This window comes from Mastigoproctus giganteus, chromosome 5 (assembly GCF_048544385.1).
Source record: "Mastigoproctus giganteus isolate SK-2022 chromosome 5, ASM4854438v1, whole genome shotgun sequence".
Taxonomy (NCBI): domain Eukaryota; kingdom Metazoa; phylum Arthropoda; class Arachnida; order Uropygi; family Thelyphonidae; genus Mastigoproctus; species Mastigoproctus giganteus.
Window position 1 is genome coordinate 218,660,659 of NC_143579.1, and position 21,922 is coordinate 218,682,580.

General features: G+C 38.0%; 1 protein-coding gene across 7 annotated transcripts in view; it reads left to right on the forward strand.

Moving 5' to 3' along the window:
- brm (ATP-dependent helicase brm) overlaps positions 1-21,922 on the forward strand; it is a 714,323-nt gene that overhangs the window by 489,987 nt on the left and 202,414 nt on the right. The gene's annotated exons all lie outside the window — the stretch shown is intronic.

The window sequence follows — 21,922 nt, forward strand, 5'->3', positions numbered from 1 at the left end:
TCTCCATTAAAAATTGGGGGTAAGGCCATAACTCCATTTTCTGTCTACCAACAACTCTATACTGCCCACCGAACCAAATATTCCAACTTCTTGCCTGTCTTCACTGATGGCTCGAAGTTGGAGTTATCTGGGATCTGCTATCTTTCCTGGTCATACTATATTTGGGAAGATTCCCCAAGAATGCAGCATATATACAGCTGAGTTGTATGCTATAGTTAGCCTTGGACCACATTAAAACCCACAAGTATCAAAGGTGTATGGTGTACACTGACTCTCTAAGTACACTGTAGGTTTTATCGGGATGGGGTATAATCCTCATCCATTCGTGACCCGGTTTCAGCAGACGTGCTACATTCTCTGTCTGAGTGTTCATTTGACATTCGTTTCTGCTGGATTCCAAGCCACATTGGGATCAGGGGAAATGAACTGGCAGATGCTGCAGCCAGATCACCAGAACCCCACAACACTTATTGCCTGTTAGTCCCCTATACAAACTTCAGGTGGCTAATACGTGCTAAATTGTTCTCCCAGTGGCAACAATCTTGGCATGAGCAAGTCACAAACAAGCTTTATCAGATAAAACCTGTAATCTGACATTGGCAGTCTAGTCTGCGCAGGATCCGCAGAGAAGTTGTTCTAGCTCGCCTCCGCACAGGACACAGTCATCTCACGCATGCAGTTGCGGTGAGGCCAGATGACTCTCCTATGTGCGAGAACTGTGGCACCATTTTAACTATTCGCCACATTGTGAGCGAGTGTCTACATTTTAGATGCAAACATAATTTATATTTTACTGCTTTCAGTCATCTGGCTGAGCCTTATACACTCAGTCAGATATTGTCTGACAGTGACTACGTGTCTGCTGTTTTTAGCTATTTAAAATCAATAAACCATTTTACTCACCTCTAAAATTTATTTACCTTTGTTATTTCTTTATTGATATATCTTTTATTTATACCTATGTAATTATATATCTTAACATGGTGACCTAATTTATTGGGTCACTGAAAGCTTAAATTTTTTATATATGACCTGATTTTGGCACATTATAGGCTTAGTTGCTAATGCACCAATAAACTCCAAAACAAAACAAACCAAATCAAACACTCCCTTTCCACTCCTCCAATGTCTAACCAGCATGTTGTTGACCACAGCAGTCACAGTCAATGATGATCGGCATTGGGGAGAGGTTGTCTCTAGGGTGATCTACTGTGGAATCCCATATGTCTGATTGTGTAGCACATGATTTGGGATCTTGTTCTTGCATTCCCCATATTGTATTACAATGTCAACTGTCGCACAGTGCCCTGCTGCTGAGCCTATACAATGCACTGCACTCTTGTTCACCGTAAACATCCACATTGTGTAATCCTTTACAATTCTGTCCATAGTAGGAAGGTTTGACCCATTCAAAACCATTTTTTTGTGTGCCTTAACCACAGTGGGCCGTGATCGATTGACAAGACATGCTGTTTCCGATATGGAAGCACCTGATGCACAAGCTCCCATAATCATGCCCTTTTGAAACAGTTTTTTCAATGCTCATGTCCTCAAACTGGTTCATCACAATGTAGTAGTAGTGGCAGTGGCATGTGAATCAAGAAAGCAAGTGTATGAGATTATGCAGCATCAGCCAAAAAAAAAAAAAAAAAAAAATCACACCATCCTTCAAAATGCTTGTCCAGTTCCTCCTTAAATTTATTTAACCTATCAACTTCCACAACAACAGATGGAAGTTTGTTCCAGCAATTAACCACCCATTGGTTAAAGGCAAATTTCCGCACACCTATTCTACATCTGTATTTTCTTAATTTGAATTTATGCCCCACTTAGGTTCGTAGTCTGATCAAGTGGAAGGATCCCATCAAAATTCAGGGTGCTCAACCCATTCAAGGCCTTATACACCCAATCAGATCACCGCGCAGGTGCCTAGTCTCCAGCCACTGTAATTTGCAGACCTTAAGCCTCTCTTGGTAAGAGGATCCCTTCATTCCCCTCACCAATCTTGTTGCCCTTCTCTGTACACGCTCAAATAAATCCTACATCCTTCCTAAAATGAGGCCTCCAGACCTGTACGCAGTACTCAAGGCGTGGCCTGACCATTGCCTTATACAGAGGGATAATCACCTCCTTTTCCCTGCTAGCAAAATTCCTCTATATCATTGACAAAACCCCATGACCTGACCTGGCAGCCTGTCTGCATTGCTCAGAAAACTTCATATCTGACTGCACAATTACTCCCAGGTCTTTTTCATTTTCTACCACCTTAAGTGTAGTACCACACAGTTGGTACATTCTCTGGGGTTACTTCTACCCATATGCAGTACTTTGCATTTGTCAAGGTTAAACTTCAGTTGCCACTTCTTAGCCCATCTGCCCAAATTTTCTAGATCCTGTTGCAGTAGCACACTGCCATTACTGACATTAACAACCCTGCCAACCTTTGTATCATCTCCAAACTTCGACACTAAGCCTGATATACCTTCATCAATATCATTGATAAATATACAAAACAACAGAGGACCCAACACCGAACCTTGTGGGACTCCACTAATGTTATTAGTGGAGCTTGTCCTGCTGATAAAGGACAAGACATGTAGACAGATCTCAACCCAGGATGTGTAGACAGATCTCAATATTCATGATTTTGTCCAAAATAACCAACAGTCCCAATCTAAAAACAGCTCCAAGCCATTATGCTGTCTCTGCCAAATGTCATTGTCAGGTTGATACACTCTAGCAGATAGCTTTTATCTGTGCACCTAGCCATGACCATCATGCTGGTAGAACACATAACATTACTCATCACTCCAAAGCACATTGTTCCATCAGTCTATGGTCCAAGAACAGTAGGCTTTACACCAAACTAGACTGTGTCTGGCATCTTTTTTGACCTTGGTACCCCTTATCATGCAGCATCCTATACATTGTACTGGTACTGACATGTGTCCAGTCATATCACTGAGGGCTCTGTGTTGGCTGCAATAGTGTCGACTTTATTCTGAGCCAGTGATTCTTTGCAGAACCCTCCTGTCGTGTGCTACAACAGAAAAGCACTGCATGTATTCTGCCAGCTTTGGAAATTTTTCCAGCTTGTTTTATGATGGTTTCAGTACTTTCATTTGAAGATCACATCACAAGTCATCAACCAGGGATCTTCAATGCTGTTGAAATGTCACATGCAGACGGATTGCGTATCACCCTATTTTTATTTCATGCTGAAAGTCTGTTAACTGTGTCAATTGTGTCTTGATTTCACAATCATACTAGCTTCTCTTCAAAGGCCTATAAGTATATTTATAATTGACTGACCCATGCTTGGGTAGGATGTGACCAACTATCAAAGGAGGGGATGTAATGGGTAACACAGAAGCCTACGATAGATATAAAGTTGGTCTGTAACCAAATCACAAAGGAGGTTAGGCAGGCAAATGCAGATTACGAGAAATTGTTGGCAAAGGATGTAAAGGAAAAAACTGCAAAGAATTCTTTACTTATGTAAACTCTAGAAGGAAGGGGATGAATCAGATTGGTGCACTTGATATAGATGGTTCAACTGTTGATGATACTGCTCAGGTAGGTAACAAACTAAATGAGTATTTTGCATCTATAATCACACATGTGGAGATTCAGCGAGGGGAATACGAGAGGTGAATTAAACTCTGGCAGTGAGCTAGATGATTTTGTAATAACTGAGAGCAAAGTGGAGGCAAAATTGTTGAAGATAAACATAAGAATGGCACCTGGGGTGAATGGGATCTATCCAGTTATATTAAAGAAGGCAGCAAAGGAAGTAATCAAACCGTTAGCCCTAATTATGAGAGCTTCCTTGGACACAGGAGAGGTACCCATGAACTGGAGATGTGCAAATGTGACCCCAATTCACAAAGAAGGATCAAAGAGCGACACAAGTAATTACAGACCTGTTAGTTTAACTTCTGTTCCAGGGAAATTAATAGAGGCATTGGTTAAAAAAGCACTGCAGGATCATCTAGACAAGACTTCAGTTAGATTGTATACTATGATACAGTCACAAAGGAACTGGATACAGGGAATAACTTTGATATCATATATTTGAATGTTAGAAAGTCTTTTGATACTTTAGCACATGGAAGACTGCTGAACAAATTGGAGCAGTGTGGCATTGCAGGCAAATTGCTGCTATGGAAAAAGGATGGTTGAATAGGAGAAGACAGAGAGTGGTAATCAATGGACACTGCTCATCGTGGACTAATGTAATTAATGGAGTCTCTCAGGGATCAGTGTTGGGTCCATTGTTGTTTTCTGTGTTTATAAATGATATTGATGATGGTATATCAGGATTAATTTCCACGTTTGCAGACAATACGAAGACAATACGAAGCAGAGTTGTTAGGGACACTAAATACAGTATGCTCCTGCAACAGGATCTAGAAAAGTTGAGCAGTTGGGCTGAGAGGAGACAAATAAAGTTTAACATTGACAAATGTAAAGTACTACATATGGTAACCCTAGAGTAACATATCAACTCTGTGGTACTACACTGACAGTGGTAGAGAACGAAAAGGACCTGGGGGTAATTGTGCAGGCAGATATGAAGTTTTCTGAGCAGTGCAGATAGCCTGCAAGAGTGGCTCATGGTGTCTTGTCAATGATATACAGGAATTTTTCTAGCAGGGATAAGGAGGTGATTATCCCCTTGTATAAGGCAATGGTCAGGCCACACCTTGAGTACTGTATACAGGTCTGTAGACCTCATTTTAAGAAGGATGTAGAGCTGCTGGAACAAGTACAGAGAAGGGCAACAAGGTTAGTGAACGGAACAAAGGGTTGCTCTTACAAAGAAAGGCTTAAGTTTTGCAAATTACAGTGTCTGGAGACTAGGTACCGGCGAGGTGATCTGATAGAGGTGTAAAAGCCTTGAATGGTTTGCGCATGCTCAATGCTGATGGGATACTGCCTCTTGCTCAGAATAATCACCTGAGAGGGCATAAATTCAAATTGAGGAAAGACAGATGTAGGATAGATGTGCGGAAATTTGCCTTTAACCAGCGGGTAGTTGGTTGGTGGAACAAACTTCCATCCCTTGTTGTGGAAGTTGATAGCCTAAATAAATTTAAGGCTCAGCTGGACAGGTATTTTGAACGAACGGAGGGGTGAAGTGGAAGTGGGGTTTTTTTTTTTTTTTTTGCTGATGCTGCATAAGCTTGCTTTCTTGCATCATATGCCTCTACTAATGCTTATGCTAACCCACAGTGAGTAGTCAGAGGATAAACTAGATACCCAATTACAAAAATCAGTTGGCAAACCATAAGATGGAAGCTAATTTAGAAGACCTTTATGATCAAAGGCTTTTGAAATATCAAGAGTAACTACTTGAGTTTCACCAAACTTTTCCCTTGAATTTGTCCATAGATGGATAACATAAGCCAGAATATCACCAGTGGATTGACTGATGGAATCCATTCTAGTGAACATTGATCAGATTGGAGGTTTCTAGATAGTTTAAGAGTTGACGGTTAATTGATTTCGCCATTACTTTAGAAAGAGTAGAAGTAATTGCAATGTGACGATAATTGGCTAGGAGGGATTTGTCACCCTTTTTAGGAACTAGCTGGACATGAGCAAATTTCCAAGCAGAAGGAAAGACACCTTTGGAATAAGAAAGTGAAAAAATGGCGACAAAAAACAGGAGTAAGTTCGGGGGTGCAGGTTTTGAGAACAAGTGGAGAAATACCATCAGGACCTGGAGCTTTCTTAGCATCAAGGTTTGTCAAAATCCTTTGAAATGTGCTTGCTTGAGTTTCACCAAACTTTTCCCTTGAATATGTCCATAGATGGGTAACATAAGCCAGAATATCACCAGTAGATTGGCACTGATGGAATCCATACTGGCGATCATTGATCAGACGGAAGGTTTCTAGATAGTTTAGGAGTTGATGGTTAATAGATGTGGAATAAGAAAGTGTAAAAAGGTAACATAGAACAGGAGTAAGCTCAGGAGCACAGGGTTTTAAGAACAAGTGGAAAAATACCATCAGGACTTGGTGCTTTCTTGGCATTGAAACTGTTCAAAGTTGTTCTCACATTCTTTTGATGGAAGACCACATGAGGCATTGAATGGTGTGTCGTGGGAATAGTAAGAGGTGGTTTACCAAGATCATCAATGCCTGAGTTAGAACAAAATTAGGATGCTAGCAAGTCAGCATTAGCTGAGGTGGGAATAGAGATGGGTAAATGTCGCAGTCAATAATTTTGGCAAGAGAACAGTGTCTGGCTACTATTTGCAGAAAAATCAAGTTTTCTACTTGTAGCATGTTCAAAATCTTCTTTGGACTGATTAATAACTGCTTTACAATTGTTGTGAGCTTTCATGTAGGCCAAAAATAAACCTGGAAATTTGGATGAAAGACAATTGCAATATGCAACATTCTTATCCTGAACAGCCTTAGCACATTTATTGGGAAACCAAGGTTTAGGTAATGGACAAGATTTTAAGGTGGAGTGTGGAATTAAGAATTTCATCCCTACAAGAATAATTTTGCTGACTTGATCTGAACAAATGTTGACATCAAATTATTTGAAACAGTAATCCGACCAAGAAAAAGAAGAAAAGGAATCTCGCAGATCATCCCATTTTGCATTCCTGTAATGCCAAACAACACAAAGTGTAGAATGGCCATAAGAGAAAGGTTCTACTAGAGAAGGAACCACTAACCTCGACCGTTTACTTAGAGGGGGTGTTTGTAAGATAAAGATCAAGAGAGTTAGTGGTGTGGTTTAGATTGACTGGCATTCTGGTAGATAAATGAATAACCTGTACATGGTCGAGATGTCATGCAATTGCAAAAATTCTCGACATCTCAACTGGATGGGTCTGTGTGACCAGAAAATGGAAGCCAGCTAGAGTTGTGAACATTAAAATCACCAAGGAAAATTATCTCACTCTAGGAAAGTTGGACTAGAGAAACTCAGTGTTCCAATTGATTAATGGAGTTGGGTGATAGAGGCAACTGATGGATTTGACAGAATGGAAGAGAGAGATTTTAAGCTAGAGAAGATCAAAAAGAGGGGATTCCAAATTACTAAGTCTCTGACAGGGAATATCAGAGTGGACATATGCACAAGTGTACTACCTTTGAAGGAAAGGAATTGTACAGCGAATAATTATGACAACTGCAATGAGCAGTGGTTGAATTAACCGATAAATGGGATTCTGTTACAAAAGCATGTTGAGTTTGTCAGACTGTCAGTGGAAATTAGCATTAGCATTAGGATATGATGCAGGAAAGCAAGCTTATGCAGCATCAGCTAAAAAAAAAAAAAAAAACCCCTTCCATCTACAACTGTCTTTCCTCAGTTTGAATCTATGCCCCCTTAGGTTCTTAATCTGATCAAGAGGAAGATTCCCATCAGCATTCACCTTGCTCAACCCGTTCAAGGCCTTGTATACCTCAATCAGATCACCTCGCAGGTGCCTACTCTCCAGGCACTGCAATTTGTAGAACTTAAGCCTTTCTTGGTAAGAGCACCCCCTTGTTCCCCTCGCCAATCTTGTTGACCTTCTTTGCACTCGTTCTAGCAACTCTACATCCTTCCTAAAATGAGGAAGGATGTATGATGTACAACGGGATAATCACCTCCCTGACCCTGCTAGCAAAATTCCTATATATCATTTACAAGACTCCATGACCTGTCCTCGCAGCTTGTCTGCACTATTCAGCAAACTTCATATTTGACTGCACAATTCCCCCCAGGTATTTTTCACTTTCCACTTCCCTGAGTACCACACAGTTGGTACATTTCTCTTGGGTTGCTGCCCATATGCAGTACTTTGCATTTGTCAATGTTAAACTTCATTTGCCACTTCTCAGCCCATTTTCCCAACTTATCTAGATCCAGTTGGAGTAGCATACTTTCTTTACTGTCATTAACAACCCTGCCAACCTTTGTATTATCTGAAACTTGGACATTAATCCTGATATACTTTCATCAATATCATTACATATTGATGAATACACTAAACAACAATGGGCCCAGTGACGAACCCTGGGAAACTACACTAATAACATTGTCAATGAAGAGCAGTGTCCATTGATTGCCACTCTCTGTTGTCTTCCACTGAACCATCCATTGTAGCAACTTACAATTAATGTCATACATCTCCAATGTGTATAGCAGTCTTCCATGTGCAACAGTGTCAAAAGCTTTCCTGAAATCCAAGTATATGATATCAAAATTATTTTTGGCATTCAGTTCCTTTGTGACCACGTCATAGTATCCAATTAAATTGGTCAGACAAGACCTCCCTTTAACAAATCCATGCTGTGTCTTAACTATTACTGCCATCTTGTCTAGATGATCCTGCAATGCTTCTTTAACCAGAGACACTATTATTTTCCCCGCAACACAAGTTAAACTAACAGGTCTATAGTTACTTGTATCACCTTTTGAACCCCCTTTGTGAATTGGTGATACATTTGCACACTGCCAGTCCTTGGGGATCTCCCCTGAGTCCAAGGATGCTCTCATAATTATGGCTAAAGGTTTGCTTACTTCCTTTGCTGCCTCCTTTAATATAACTGGATAGATCCCCTCCACCCCAGGTTCCTTATGTTTAACTTCAACAATTTCTCCTCCATTTTGCTCTCAGTTGTTACAAAATCAATTAGTTCCCTGTTAGAGTTTGATAAACTGCTGGCATTCCCCTCATGCGTGAATGTAGATGGAAAATACTCATTCAGTTTATCAGCTACCTGAGAATGATCATCAGTAGTCAATCCATCTATGTTAAGTGGTCCAATCTGATTCATCCCTTTTCTTCTAGAGTTTACATATGTAAAGAACTCTTTGCTGTTTTCCTTTGCATCCTTTGCCAAAGATTTCTCGTAATCTGCTTTCGCCTGCCTAACCCTGAACCTCTGCCTAATCTCTGACCTCCTTTGTGACTTGATTACAGACAAGCTTATATCTGCCATAGGCTTCTGTGTCACCTGATAATTTGTGTCCAATACATTTTTCTTCTCTGCCACGAACCTCATTAATTCATCTGACATCCATTTAGGCCTGAACCCTGAACAGTATTTCTTAGTTGGAATGAAAAGCCTAGTAGCCTCCAAGATTAAGTCCTTGAAGGCTTCCCATTTAGAATTCAACGTTGGTAATCTCATCAGTTGAATTCTGTATGAGATGTTGGTAGTCTCATACAGAATATAAAAGCTTTCTGAGATCTCTGTAGTCACCTTTACGAAAACAAAAGCCATTCCCTTTAGTCTTGATGGTAGTTACATCTTTAAGTAATTCCCATATCAGTACATTGTGAACACTGTCACCCAGCGGTTCCTTTATCTGTAAATTCTTAATGCATGAATAATCACTGGTGATAATCAGATCAAGTGTATTACTCCCTCTGGTTGCCTCTCGAACGTGCTGCTGTAGAAAACAAGTCATCCAATAAATCCCAAAAAGTCTTGTTAATGTGTGGACAAATGACCAACCCACAAGTTCCAGTCAATATCTGGACAGCTAAAAATCCCCCATTATCAGACATTTTAATTTACTGGCCCACTCTATTTCTCTGCACAATTGCTCATTATACTCATCAGATTCATTAGGCCTATAACACACACTTACTCTCATTTTTCCCTTCCCAGTGCTTATGTCACACCAGACTGACTCAACATTGCATTGTTCAACATCAATTTGATGCACTTCCTTAGATTTTGTGTTTCTTAACTAACAGCTTAACCCCTCCTCCCTTCCTGTTCTGTCTATCCTTTCTGTACACATTGTACTCTCCAAATTCCAATTTTGCACTGCTTATATCTGTGTGACACCATGTCTCCGATATCCAAACAATATCTGCCTTTGATGTCTTGACTAGCACTTCAAGCTCATCAGATTTATTAACTATACTCCTAGCATTGGTGTACATGCAAGTATACATGTACCTGTTTCTACTCTTAGTTTCCTTAACACAGCCCATGTATTTATTTGTTCCACTATGACTCCCAACACTCCTGGAAATCTCCATTTCCTATCTTTCTTCCATGTTGCTGCTCATTCTAATAGAAGCAGTGCAAGAATAACTTTTGCCTCTGCCTTCAGCCACCGTTAACCTTTTAGTCTGTGCATCCACCCCAAGCTAGCAGTTTTCCGACCCACCTAATACTGCCTCGATAGCATCAGCAAATATTCTTGCACCCAATGAAAAAAAATGGAAATCATTAAGATTGAAATCGAGACCACACATATTTCTGAAATGAACAAGGAAGTGTGGGAGGTATAGATCTTTTCACAGATAAGTTTGTTCTATCAGTTTGGCTCCTTATGCTATATTCAATAGTTAGAAAAATGGAAAGAATATGTTGTATGAAGTAATGAAGTTTTTGGATATAGTGTACATAAGGCAAGCATATACCCAGCTCCTTGACATAACGTGACAACAATGCCCACTGCTGGGACTCCCTCCAGTCACTATCTGGAAGCCACCTAGAGGGTTACCAATAGGTCCAGTTCAGTGGACTGTCTAGTGGTCAACCTGTGAACACTGTTTTAGAGCTGTTCCCTCGAAATATAAAGAAGATTGGAACTCGCTGCAATGTTCATCATAATCTCAAAAGATATCAGTCATACTGCATGGTAAAAAATATTTTGATGTATGTACACATACACACGTCCGCCATATTTTGTTACGTGTGTAACTAGACTAGTAGAATAGTGACAACCTTTCACAAGTCTGTTTAATGAAAAGTTAGCATTGGCCAGAAAAACTATGAGAGCACTTTTCAGAGTTACAAATTGAAAAGCTCAAGCAATCACTAGTGTGTGTGTGCCACTGACTCATATCCAAATCTGTTCATGATCCAAAAAGAAGATTTGAAAGATGACAAATTAATGAACTTCTCAAGAAAAAACTTCTGAATCACAAACTTCCAGCAAATGCAATCCTAAACAGGCCAAGCAAGTTGCTCTCTCTCTCTCTCTCTCTCTCTCTCTCTCTCTCTCCTAGTTTGAATGGAACAATTTGCTTGTCTCTCTTAAATTTTATGCCAAATTTGAAAAAATCTGTATATATTTCTGCAATCCATCAGTCCTGGGGCAGTGGTGTTGACCTGACTGCCTCTGCTCCTTTGTAGGTACCTAAGTGATCAGCAGGGCAATTGCAGTGGACCATAGTTTAAATCTGTGACTGCTAAATATGATTAGCAGTTGTATTCATTATTTATTGTAAACATCTTTACCCAGGTGATCATGCCAGAGTATGAACAAGAACATTCTGCATTGAAGAATGTTAAGTGCAAATTTATTTTATCAACAGTTTTCAAATCTTCCACTTCCATTTTGAAAATTAATTACTACAGCAGACAAAACCAGAAGGATGATTTACTTAGTAATAGGCATTTCTATTGCCAAGATTGTGGAAAGTCTAAAGGAGAAGATTCTATTCTTTTGTTCAGTGAGGAAGTACTTAATTGCTGCATCAGACTACATGGTGCACCTATTGAAATATTATGTTGTTCTTATAAATGCTGAGATAGCACAAACTTTGTTGATTGGAAGTGCATCATTTTCAAATTTGAAATATTTTGTGGAGAAATTTCCAATAATTCTTGTTATTGATAAAGAAATAGATGATGGAATAGATGTTTTACAGCATCAGTTCTGTCAGTTTTGGTGCAAGAACTTACCAGATGCTATTATGAAAGAAGAAAGAATTAACAGTGTTAATTCCTCTGTTAGGAACTGATGAGAGGTTCACAAGGAAATTTGAAATATAACAGATTAGCCCAAGTCATGCTTAGCATTTTAACAATTCCTTATAGCAATGCCGAGTGAGAGAGAATATTCAGATTGGTCAGAAAACAGAACTGAGTTCAGATCTTCTCCTTCTGCTGAAGCTTTTGAAATGTCCTGATTGTCTAATCAGAACTAACTGGCGTGTAATTGCTCGTGTCACCCTTAGATCCCCCTCTGGGAATTCAGGATGTATTTGCACATCTTCAGTCCGTGGGGACTACCCCCTAGTCCACAAATGCTCTCATAATTATGGCTGAGGGCTTGCTTACTTCCTTTGCTACCTCCTTTAACATAGCTGGATAGATTCTATCCACCCTAGATGCCTTACTTATGTTTAACTTCAACAATTTCTCCTCCACTTTGCTCTCAGTTATTACAAAGTCATTAAGTACCCTGTTGGTGCCTCCGTAGCCAGGCGGGCAGGAGCGGCAGTGCACAGAACACGCTTCGTGATTAGACCTGGGTTCGAGCCGGTGACCACCAAATACGGAGGATGCGGAAAGGTCAGGGAATGGCCACCGCATATCCCAGAGCAATATGGCCTTAGTTGCTAATGCTCCTAAAAACCAAATAACAAAGAAACAAGCACCCTGTTACAGTTTGATAAAGTTCCAAAATTTTCCTCCCTTAATAATTCCTCATGTGAATGTAGATGCAAAATCCTCATTTATTCAGATTATCAGCTATCTGAGCAGCATTATCAACAGTTGAACCATCGATATGAACCAATCTGTTCTTCAAACAGGCCTCTGAGGTTGGGTATATTCATACTGTGGATTTTAGTGTTTTGCACCAACCTTACGTAAAAATAAAAACACAAAGGAAACTGGACTTTTAATAACTGTGTTTATAATAAATTATAATAACCTGTATTTACAATAAATTTAACTTTACGATAAACTATACATATAAAATATTAAAATCTGCTACATTAAGAACAATAAAATGCATTAAAATATACTAAGTTAAAAGCGATAAAAAACCATAGCTTTCAAAGGCTCCAGCCTTCTTCTTCAGCGGTATTTTCTTATTCTGCAGTACATCTTTAAATATCAGCAGGTTCATGGTACTCATCACGTGTTTCATTCTCACGCGTTCCGTTCTCTTGCGTTGTGGAACCGGAAGTGGCTCGAGCGGGAGTCATATGGAACCGTTCATCCCTTCTGAGGATAGTGGCCTCAAAGAGGGGATGAATCCGCGTACCTCTTTCTCTATTAATGTTGATTGTAGAACAGATCCGCAAACTCTCGAGCCACTTACGGTCCCAGAACTTATGCGCCCGATCGGTGATGATAGCATCGTCCGGGGAGATCTGGTGCTGCTTCTCCCAAAAATGTTCGGCCACGGCGGATTTGCCATACTCCGGATTTCTTATTGCCTTAGTGTGTTCCCCCAGACGATCTTTGAGACGGCGTTTTGTTTCCCCTACATAACATTCCCCACAACCCGGGCATCTAATGCTATATACGACCCCACTTGTGTTCTCTTTTTGAATGGGGTCCTTAACCTGAGACACGATTGTGTGCAGCCTCCGCCCCGGAAGCTGCACACAACGTGTCTGGTACTTTCTTAGTATTCTAGCTATATGATCAGTCAGACCCGGATAATAGGGAATGTATGCAGTTGATGTTGGTGTAAAAGACTCGCCTCTCCTCTGATTTTCTTTAACATATTTATCTATAATCCTCTGGGGGTAACCACATTTTGCAAGATCCGTCATGACCCGTTCATACTCTAACTTCCTATCATCGGAGGTACTGCAATGTGATTTTGCTCTATCAACTAATGTTCTTATCACACTGTTCCTATGATGGTTGGTCTGAGCTGAACTGTAGTGCGAATACTGCCCTTTACACATGGATTTCCTGTATACCTTAGTCTTTAGCTGTCGGTCTTCCCTACAGACCAAACACATCTAGGAACGGCAAAACTCCTCCTTCTTCTGCCTCCGATGTAAATTGTATGAATGGGGAGAAGCCATTTAAGATGTTCAACACCTGATCTTCGCTCCCCTTCCGAATGATAGAAAACGTATCATCTACATACCTTTTTCAGGGGCGCATAGGGAGAACACTACCATTAAATATTCTGGCCTCGAGCTCCTCCATAGCTAAATTAGCTACAATTGCGCTAATGGGGGAGCCCATGGCTGTACCATTAACCTGCTTATACATAGTATTGTCAAACACCATAGTGGTGCTTGAGAGGCATAACTCTATTCCTTTCCCAATATCCTCTAGCTTTAGTTGTGTTCTAGTATTTAGGGTGGTATCCCTCCGTAATGCCATGTGTGCACACCACACCCCATGGTCAATCGGAATACATGTAAATAACGATTTCACGTCGAAAGATATCATGATTTCATTCTCTTCTATGCGTTGGCTTCTAATAAAATGCACAAAATCTTTACTATCTTTAATACTATATTCAGAAAGTCCCACTAATTTAGCTATGGAGGAGCTCGAGGCCAGAATATTTAATGGTAGTGTTCTCCCTATGCGCCCCTGGAAAAGGTACGTAGATGATACGTTTTCTATCATTCGGAAGGGGAGCGAAGATCAGGTGTTGAACATCTTAAATGGCTTCTCCCCATTCATACAATTTACATCGGAGGCAGAAGAAGGAGGAGTTTTGCCGTTCCTAGATGTGTTTGGTCTGTAGGGAAGACCGACAGCTAAAGACTAAGGTATACAGGAAATCCATGTGTAAAGGGCAGTATTCGCACTACAGTTCAGCTCAGACCAACCATCATAGGAACAGTGTGATAAGAACATTAGTTGATAGAGCAAAATCACATTGCAGTACCTCCGATGATAGGAAGTTAGAGTATGAACGGGTCATGACGGATCTTGCAAAATGTGGTTACCCCCAGAGGATTATAGATAAATATGTTAAAGAAAATCAGAGGAGAGGCGAGTCTTTTACACCAACATCAACTGCATACATTCCCTATTATCCGGGTCTGACTGATCATATAGCTAGAATACTAAGAAAGTACCAGACACGTTGTGTGCAGCTTCCGGGGCGGAGGCTGCACACAATCGTGTCTCAGGTTAAGGACCCCATTCAAAAAGAGAACACAAGTGGGGTCGTATATAGCATTAGATGCCCGGATTGTGGGGAATGTTATGTAGGGGAAACAAAACGCCGTCTCAAAGATCGTCTGGGGGAACACGCTAAGGCAATAAGAAATCCGGAGTATGGCAAATCCGCCGTGGCCGAACATTTTTGGGAGAAGCAGCACCAGATCTCCCCGGACGATGCTATCATCACCGATCGGGCGCATAAGTTCTGGGACCGTAAGTGGCTCGAGAGTTTGCGGATCTGTTCTACAATCAACATTAATAGAGAAAGAGGTACGCGGATTCATCCCCTCTTTGAGGCCACTATCCTCAGAAGGGATGAACGGTTCCATATGACTCCCGCTCGAGCCACTTCCGGTTCCACAACGCAAGAGAACGGAACGCGTGAGAATGAAACACGTGATGAGTACCATGAACCTGCTGATATTTAAAGATGTACTGCAGAATAAGAAAATACCGCTGAAGAAGAAGGCTGGAGCCTTTGAAAGCTATGGTTTTTTATCGCTTTTAACTTAGTATATTTTAATGCATTTTATTGTTCTTAATGTAGCAGATTTTAATATTTTATATGTATAGTTTATCGTAAAGTTAAATTTATTGTAAATACAGGTTATTATAATTTATTATAAACACAGTTATTAAAAGTCCAGTTTCCTTTGTGTTTTTATTTTTACGTAAGGTTGGTGCAAAACACTAAAATCCACAGTATGAACCAATCTGATTCATCCCCTTCTTTCTAGAGTTTACATAAGTTAAGATAATCTTTACTGTTTTTCTTATCATCCTTTGCCGAAGAGTTCTCGTAATTTGCCTTCGCTTGCCTTAAATGTCCTTTGTGACTTGATTACAGACTAGCTTATATCTGCCATAGGCTTCTGTGTCACCTGATAATTTATATGCAGTTTTCTTCTCTGCCACGAGTCTGATTAGTTCATCTGACATCCATTTAGGCCTAAACCTTGGACAATATTTCTTAATCGATATGAAAACCTAGTAGCTTCCACGATTAGTTCCTTGAATGCTTCCCACTTAGAATTTGCTGTTGGCAATATCATCAGTTTCAGATTCTTACAGTGGTCCCACTGTAAGAATTTGAAAACTGTCTGAGACCACTATAGTCACCTTTACAGAAGCAAAACCCTTCCCATCTGTTGATTTCTAATAGAATATTAGACATGAACTGACTTGCTGTATCTATCCACCCAACAGTAACATCAAGAAATAATGTCCTCTGGCAGACTCTTTTCAATTGCTAATAATTTCAGTTTAAATTTATTTTACAACTCATAGAATATCATTAATGTCCTTGCACTTTACCTTGGTGCAGTAAGTGATATAGTTTAATTAGAGATTATTCTCTGTTTTTTTTTTTATCCAAATAAGTTCCTAATTTATTGTATTCATTCCTGTTTTTATTATAATTATTTTCGTTCTGTCCCACATGTACTTTAATTGGGTACTCTGTAGTGAATATTCTGTTTTAATAAAAATAAAATAAATGAAATAAAAAATAAATCCATTGTTAGAAAAATGATAGGTAAGCTAGCCAATGTTTAAAATCATACTGTTCTGATAAACAATTCTGTGACTGTATTTTGATATAAAATGTGCATTCTTCCAGTGAAATTTAATTTCTAGTTCAGTGTGGATGTCAAAAACCTGTTTTTCCCCCGTTTTTGACCAAAAAAAACCTCCTTTTCACTGCTATTTGCAAATTTGTTGATCTCCAGCGTTTTGAAAGTCAAAAGTTGATAACTATGAAGTTGAATTCCTGTTTTGTCAGCACTTTGTTTGCAACCACATTCATTATGCGTTATATACTGGCAGACATTTGGTACCATGACCCTTCCTTAAAGCAAGACAAGATTACACTCATACATGCAAAATTTTAATTGGGACTCTCCATCATCCCTGCTGGTGTGACTATATATAATTTCCCTTGCTGCCACAATCACTAGTATTGCCTTTTGATTGCAACTTCACATCTTTTCCATCATGGCAACTTTATAGTTTGCACTCTGACTGCTTAGATAGTCTATGAGCAACTGTTGATTTATCTTTTTTTTTTTTTACTGAAGTATTGCCTATATATAGATACTAATAAAGGATGTTATATAGAGGGTGTTTCAATTAAAAGGCACAGGATTTTTGCTCTCTTACTTTTAGGTTAGGGCTATTTGTCATCTGGATAATTTGGGTTAAAATTTTTGAATTTGATTTTAAAATATGTCTAAATATTATCGTTTAAATTTTACAATTTCTAAATTTAAATGTTTCTAATAAAATACTGCCCACCAGGGCTCCCACTCACAAATTTTAAAAAAACTTAGATTTGCAACTTAAATAAACCCAAAAAAAACCTAGTTTTCATCATATAGTATAGCAACACAAATAAGATAAAACTTACCATGCAAAAATATCTTTTATTTTTATTGTAATCAGAATTTTCATCCCATTCAGTTCCCTCCACATTTATTTTTTGAAGTTCTTTCATTTTTTTCAAACGTTCTTCCTATCTTTTATGACAAGTTCCTTGTATGACTTCTTTTACCAATTCTGATTTAGGTTTCCATGTATAGCAATTTTGATTAGATCTATTTATCGCCTGTTTTGCCATTAGTCAATTTTTCACAGTTTCTGGTTTAAGGGAGTTTGTGGCTTTTGATTTTATATGGTTTACTTGCGAGAAGATTCTTTCTACGCTTGCCGAAGAGTGAGGTAAAATAGTTAGACTGGTCATAAAGTTAGATAAAATCTCATATTTAGAATTATTAAAGCCATCTTTTACATTACGTAACAGATACCAAAACTCAGGGATGGTTTTGTAAGAGAAATCTAAATCTTGATTTAAATGAAATGATCTCCATTCATCATCTAGAAGATCTAGTTTGTCTTCAGAATGGAAAATTGAGGATGGCGAATTGGCACGATCATGTATCACTGCTGGGTCAAGAACATTGAGACTGGCGATAATTCCATCATCATTTAGAGGAAATATTTTTCTGATTTCTATACAAAGTTCAACAAGAAATTTTAAACAATCATTTTTAAACCTGCTCTCACTGTCACCAAGTGGTGTTGAATTTAATAAGGCCATACAATGGCCTCCCAAATATATTTTATTCAGAGGCTTATGATTTATTGCATTGCTTGGATCAATTTCAACCAGCTTGCATGAAGTAATGACTTCTTTTATGAAAAAACTAAGAATATTTTTATACTCAATTGAAACCATTGAATGAAGTAAGTGCAATCTGAAATGCTCAGATTGAAATTCAATATTCAGGCAGTTTATTTTCTTCAGTACATATTCCTTTGGTGATCATAGTATTGTAAATATTCGCTGCACCATTGATTTTGTCAATTTTTGATTGAGACTGAAAATAAAGAACTAACGCATCCCACTGCTCAATAATAATTTTTATTACATTGCCACAGGATAACCAACGTGTTTGTGCTAATTTGGGGATTTTATGCTTAGCAGTATCTACAACATCTTGAATCATTTTGAACTCGTTTAATCTTTTACTACTACAGGAAAAATAACAAGAGATATCTTTTATAAATATTTCTAGATATGATGGTAGTACCTTGACTGAATGACTAGCACATAATGCAAAAGAATGACAAACACATCCCATTATAAATACTGATGGTACATCCTTTTTTAGCAATGACTGGAACCCACTCTTAGTGGCACAATTATCACTTCTAAAGCCAACGAGATTACTTATTTGAATGTTTTTTCTATGAAAAGATCTTTTACAGCTTGATAAAGCCCTTCTGAAGTACCATTTTCGACACAAACAGTGTCAAGTAACATATCTACAACATCAAGTTTTTGAATATCAAAATATCTAACAACAACAGCTAGAACTAGCGATAAAGATAAATCTGTACTTTCATCTATTATCATTGAAAACTTGTTGTTTCTGCATATGTTAGAAATGTATATTTTTTCATGATAGGCTATGCCATCTTGTATAAGATAAGGGACTTTAGTCACCTTCATCTGAACTTGTTTTGCAATATTGCTATCATGAAATGCTTTCTTACATGCTTCTATAAGGTGATCACATTGCACAAATGGAATATTATGCTCAGAGATGAGTGCAGCAATTGTTAACTCTGCCTTTGCTACTTCTTCATTCTCCATAGGTTTACGTTTTTGAAGAACATGTCTAACGTTGAACTTGTCTTAGCAATATTTGCACTTTTTTTATGTTTAACTGTATTTTTATGCGCTAGTAACATCGATTTATTGGCATTCTTTAATTTCATTTCACAACAAATACAGTAAGACGCACCTTTTTCATTACTGCCTTCTTTCAACCAATCCTTTAATTCCGGATCTTCTAACCATTCATTTCTAAAATTTTGAGTATACCACCGTTTACTCATCTTTCTTTGTGGGGAAGAAGTTTCAGACATTGTGGGCAATTTGTGGGTATGACTAATTAGCAGTTATCTTATTTAAAATGTTCTATAAAATAAAAAATAAATCACTAATCCATTAACATAAAATAGAAATAGTCACTACAATTTAAATTTATTATATCACTGTACGTAGTTCAAAGTATCAAAGTATTTTATTATTTTCTGCGGGCTCCAGGGTTCCCCCTATCTGCCGCTGAAGAGTAACTGTACATTATTTACAATTTGTGGTTTTACAAAACATCTTGATCCAGCATCTTCACAGGAATGATTACAAACATATTGTATAACCTTAACACTTGCAACTAAGTTATTACAATTTGTTGAAGGCACCAATTTCTATATTAACCTTCACAACTTATACAACTATACAGATAGTTAGGACCTACCAGTTCGGTTACAATGAGGCCTGATATATATCTTACAATTTATACAATTTATGATTTACAATTTATACAATATAAGATTTACAATTTATACAATATAAGATTTACAATTTATACAATGTAAGATTTACAATTTATACAATTTAAGATTTACAATTTATGTGCCTTTTTACAAGCCAAAGTCCCAGGACATCATCCACCCAACAGTGATCCTGGCACATCGACTTATATATTCTGAACGCTAATATTGCCTTCCGGCAATAAATACAAATACATTTCCTCATCAGAGGTCTTGTATCAATACGATTAATACCAAGGAGGCAACTATATACAGGGGTAGTACACTTATTACATTACATAATTATTCTCAACCGGCAAGTCCTTTCCTTCTGCGGAAAGCCCTTAGTACACGCATAAATGTAAAAATCACACCAAATAATGCAATAATACCACGAACGATCACGAAAGACTGTGCAGTAAAGACCGCCTTCCGCCTGCTCAATAGGCTGCGCATACATGTTAGTAACACGATCATGTATGCTTACATGTATGAACATGTAAGCATAATTTCATAGTGTAGAACCCTGCAAAAACTTTGAAATCTTTTTACATTTGTAGTATTTTGTACAAGCACTTGAGATATTACAAATTATGATCAGTATTGTTAGAATATAAAATTAAGAAAATTGTAAACTGTTATTAAATATATTAAATTTTATTGTATTTACAAGAAATAAAAATAAATTTTGACTTAAAATTAAAAATTACCGAAAAAACCCAGATAATGAGATATTTTTGTGAAAAAAACCTATCAACCCAGATGACAATCAAAAAACCCAGATCTGGGGGGAAAAACCCAGGAGTGGGAGCCCTGCTGCCCACCCTTATTTTAATCTAAAAATGTTATTAGTTTACTTTTGAAATTAACATAAACTGATCTTATTTGAACTGCAAAACAATAATGATGCAACTGATGTATGTGAGATTTTCTCTTTGGTATTTGCACATTTAGCTGTGTGAAACAGCTAGTGGCAGAGGACAGGTTTTGTCTTGTTTCCGCACACTACAACCTTTGCATTTTTAATATTTGTTCTTCAGATAAAATCAGTTTACATTCATTTCAGAAATATAGAGATGATTTTAGACTAAACCAAAGATGAGGAACAGCTTTCTAATTGATAAAAAAGGAGTTGATTAGGCAAAATTTGAGTTTATAAATCATGAAATCTGAACATAATACTTAATCCAATTTTAACATCAGATGATTCAAAAATTTCAGCCCAAATATGACAAAAATGTTGCAGATGACAAATAGCCTAAACATAAAAGTAAGTGAGATAGACCCAGGTGTCTTTTAATTCAAACATCCTGTATGTGTGAGTGAGAGATACTTTATTATGACTGCCCCTCACCTGATCCCCCCCTCATGTTCTGTTTTGCTGCTCTCTGAACTAGTGTGTCTGTTTAACATCCCCTATCTCATGTCGGCACTGTGTCTCCTTTACCCCTCAGCATTTGTCATTTTGACCAAGATATTTCCTTGGTCAAAATGACAAATGAGATTTATTTACTACATTGCTGTACAGACTGGTTCATTTTTGCAGTTGTGTTAGTGACTACTCTCATGCATGCATTTCTTTTCCACGGCCAGTAATTGCTGGGAATTAGTATCTTATTTTCTTATTCACACATCCCTATCCAAGTTCAACATGGCCCTTCTGATAAACTGTGACTGATAGCAACATGTCATTAATTCACCTCCCTCCCTCCCTGCAACTGACCTCATATTCCTCACACAAGTTTCTCCGTGGAGTGTGCAAATTAAACCTTGACTACTGCCATCAGTATATTCCAAATATTGGTATAATATAAAAATGGAGAGCTGATTTTGAAACATGTCTAATAAATAAATGTCTGAATGACATATGATCTGTTTTCATGATTTTCACTAATGTATGCATAACATAATACCTTCAAACTATGATTATCCAGAAAATACAGTTTTCTGTATATCCTTTTAAATTCCTTAAAGCAAGACATAACAGTAGGGCACCAGTCAGTTAGTTATCTAACTGATCGGTGCCCTACTGTTATGATTATTTGTCAATTTATTTTTTGTTTAACATTTATAATACCAGATTCAGCTTTGGATAACTTTGCATATTAATCCGCTATTATCAGTCATCATCTAGTTTTAAACTTCATTTTCTTGATAAACTGAATATGTATCATAGTGCAGAC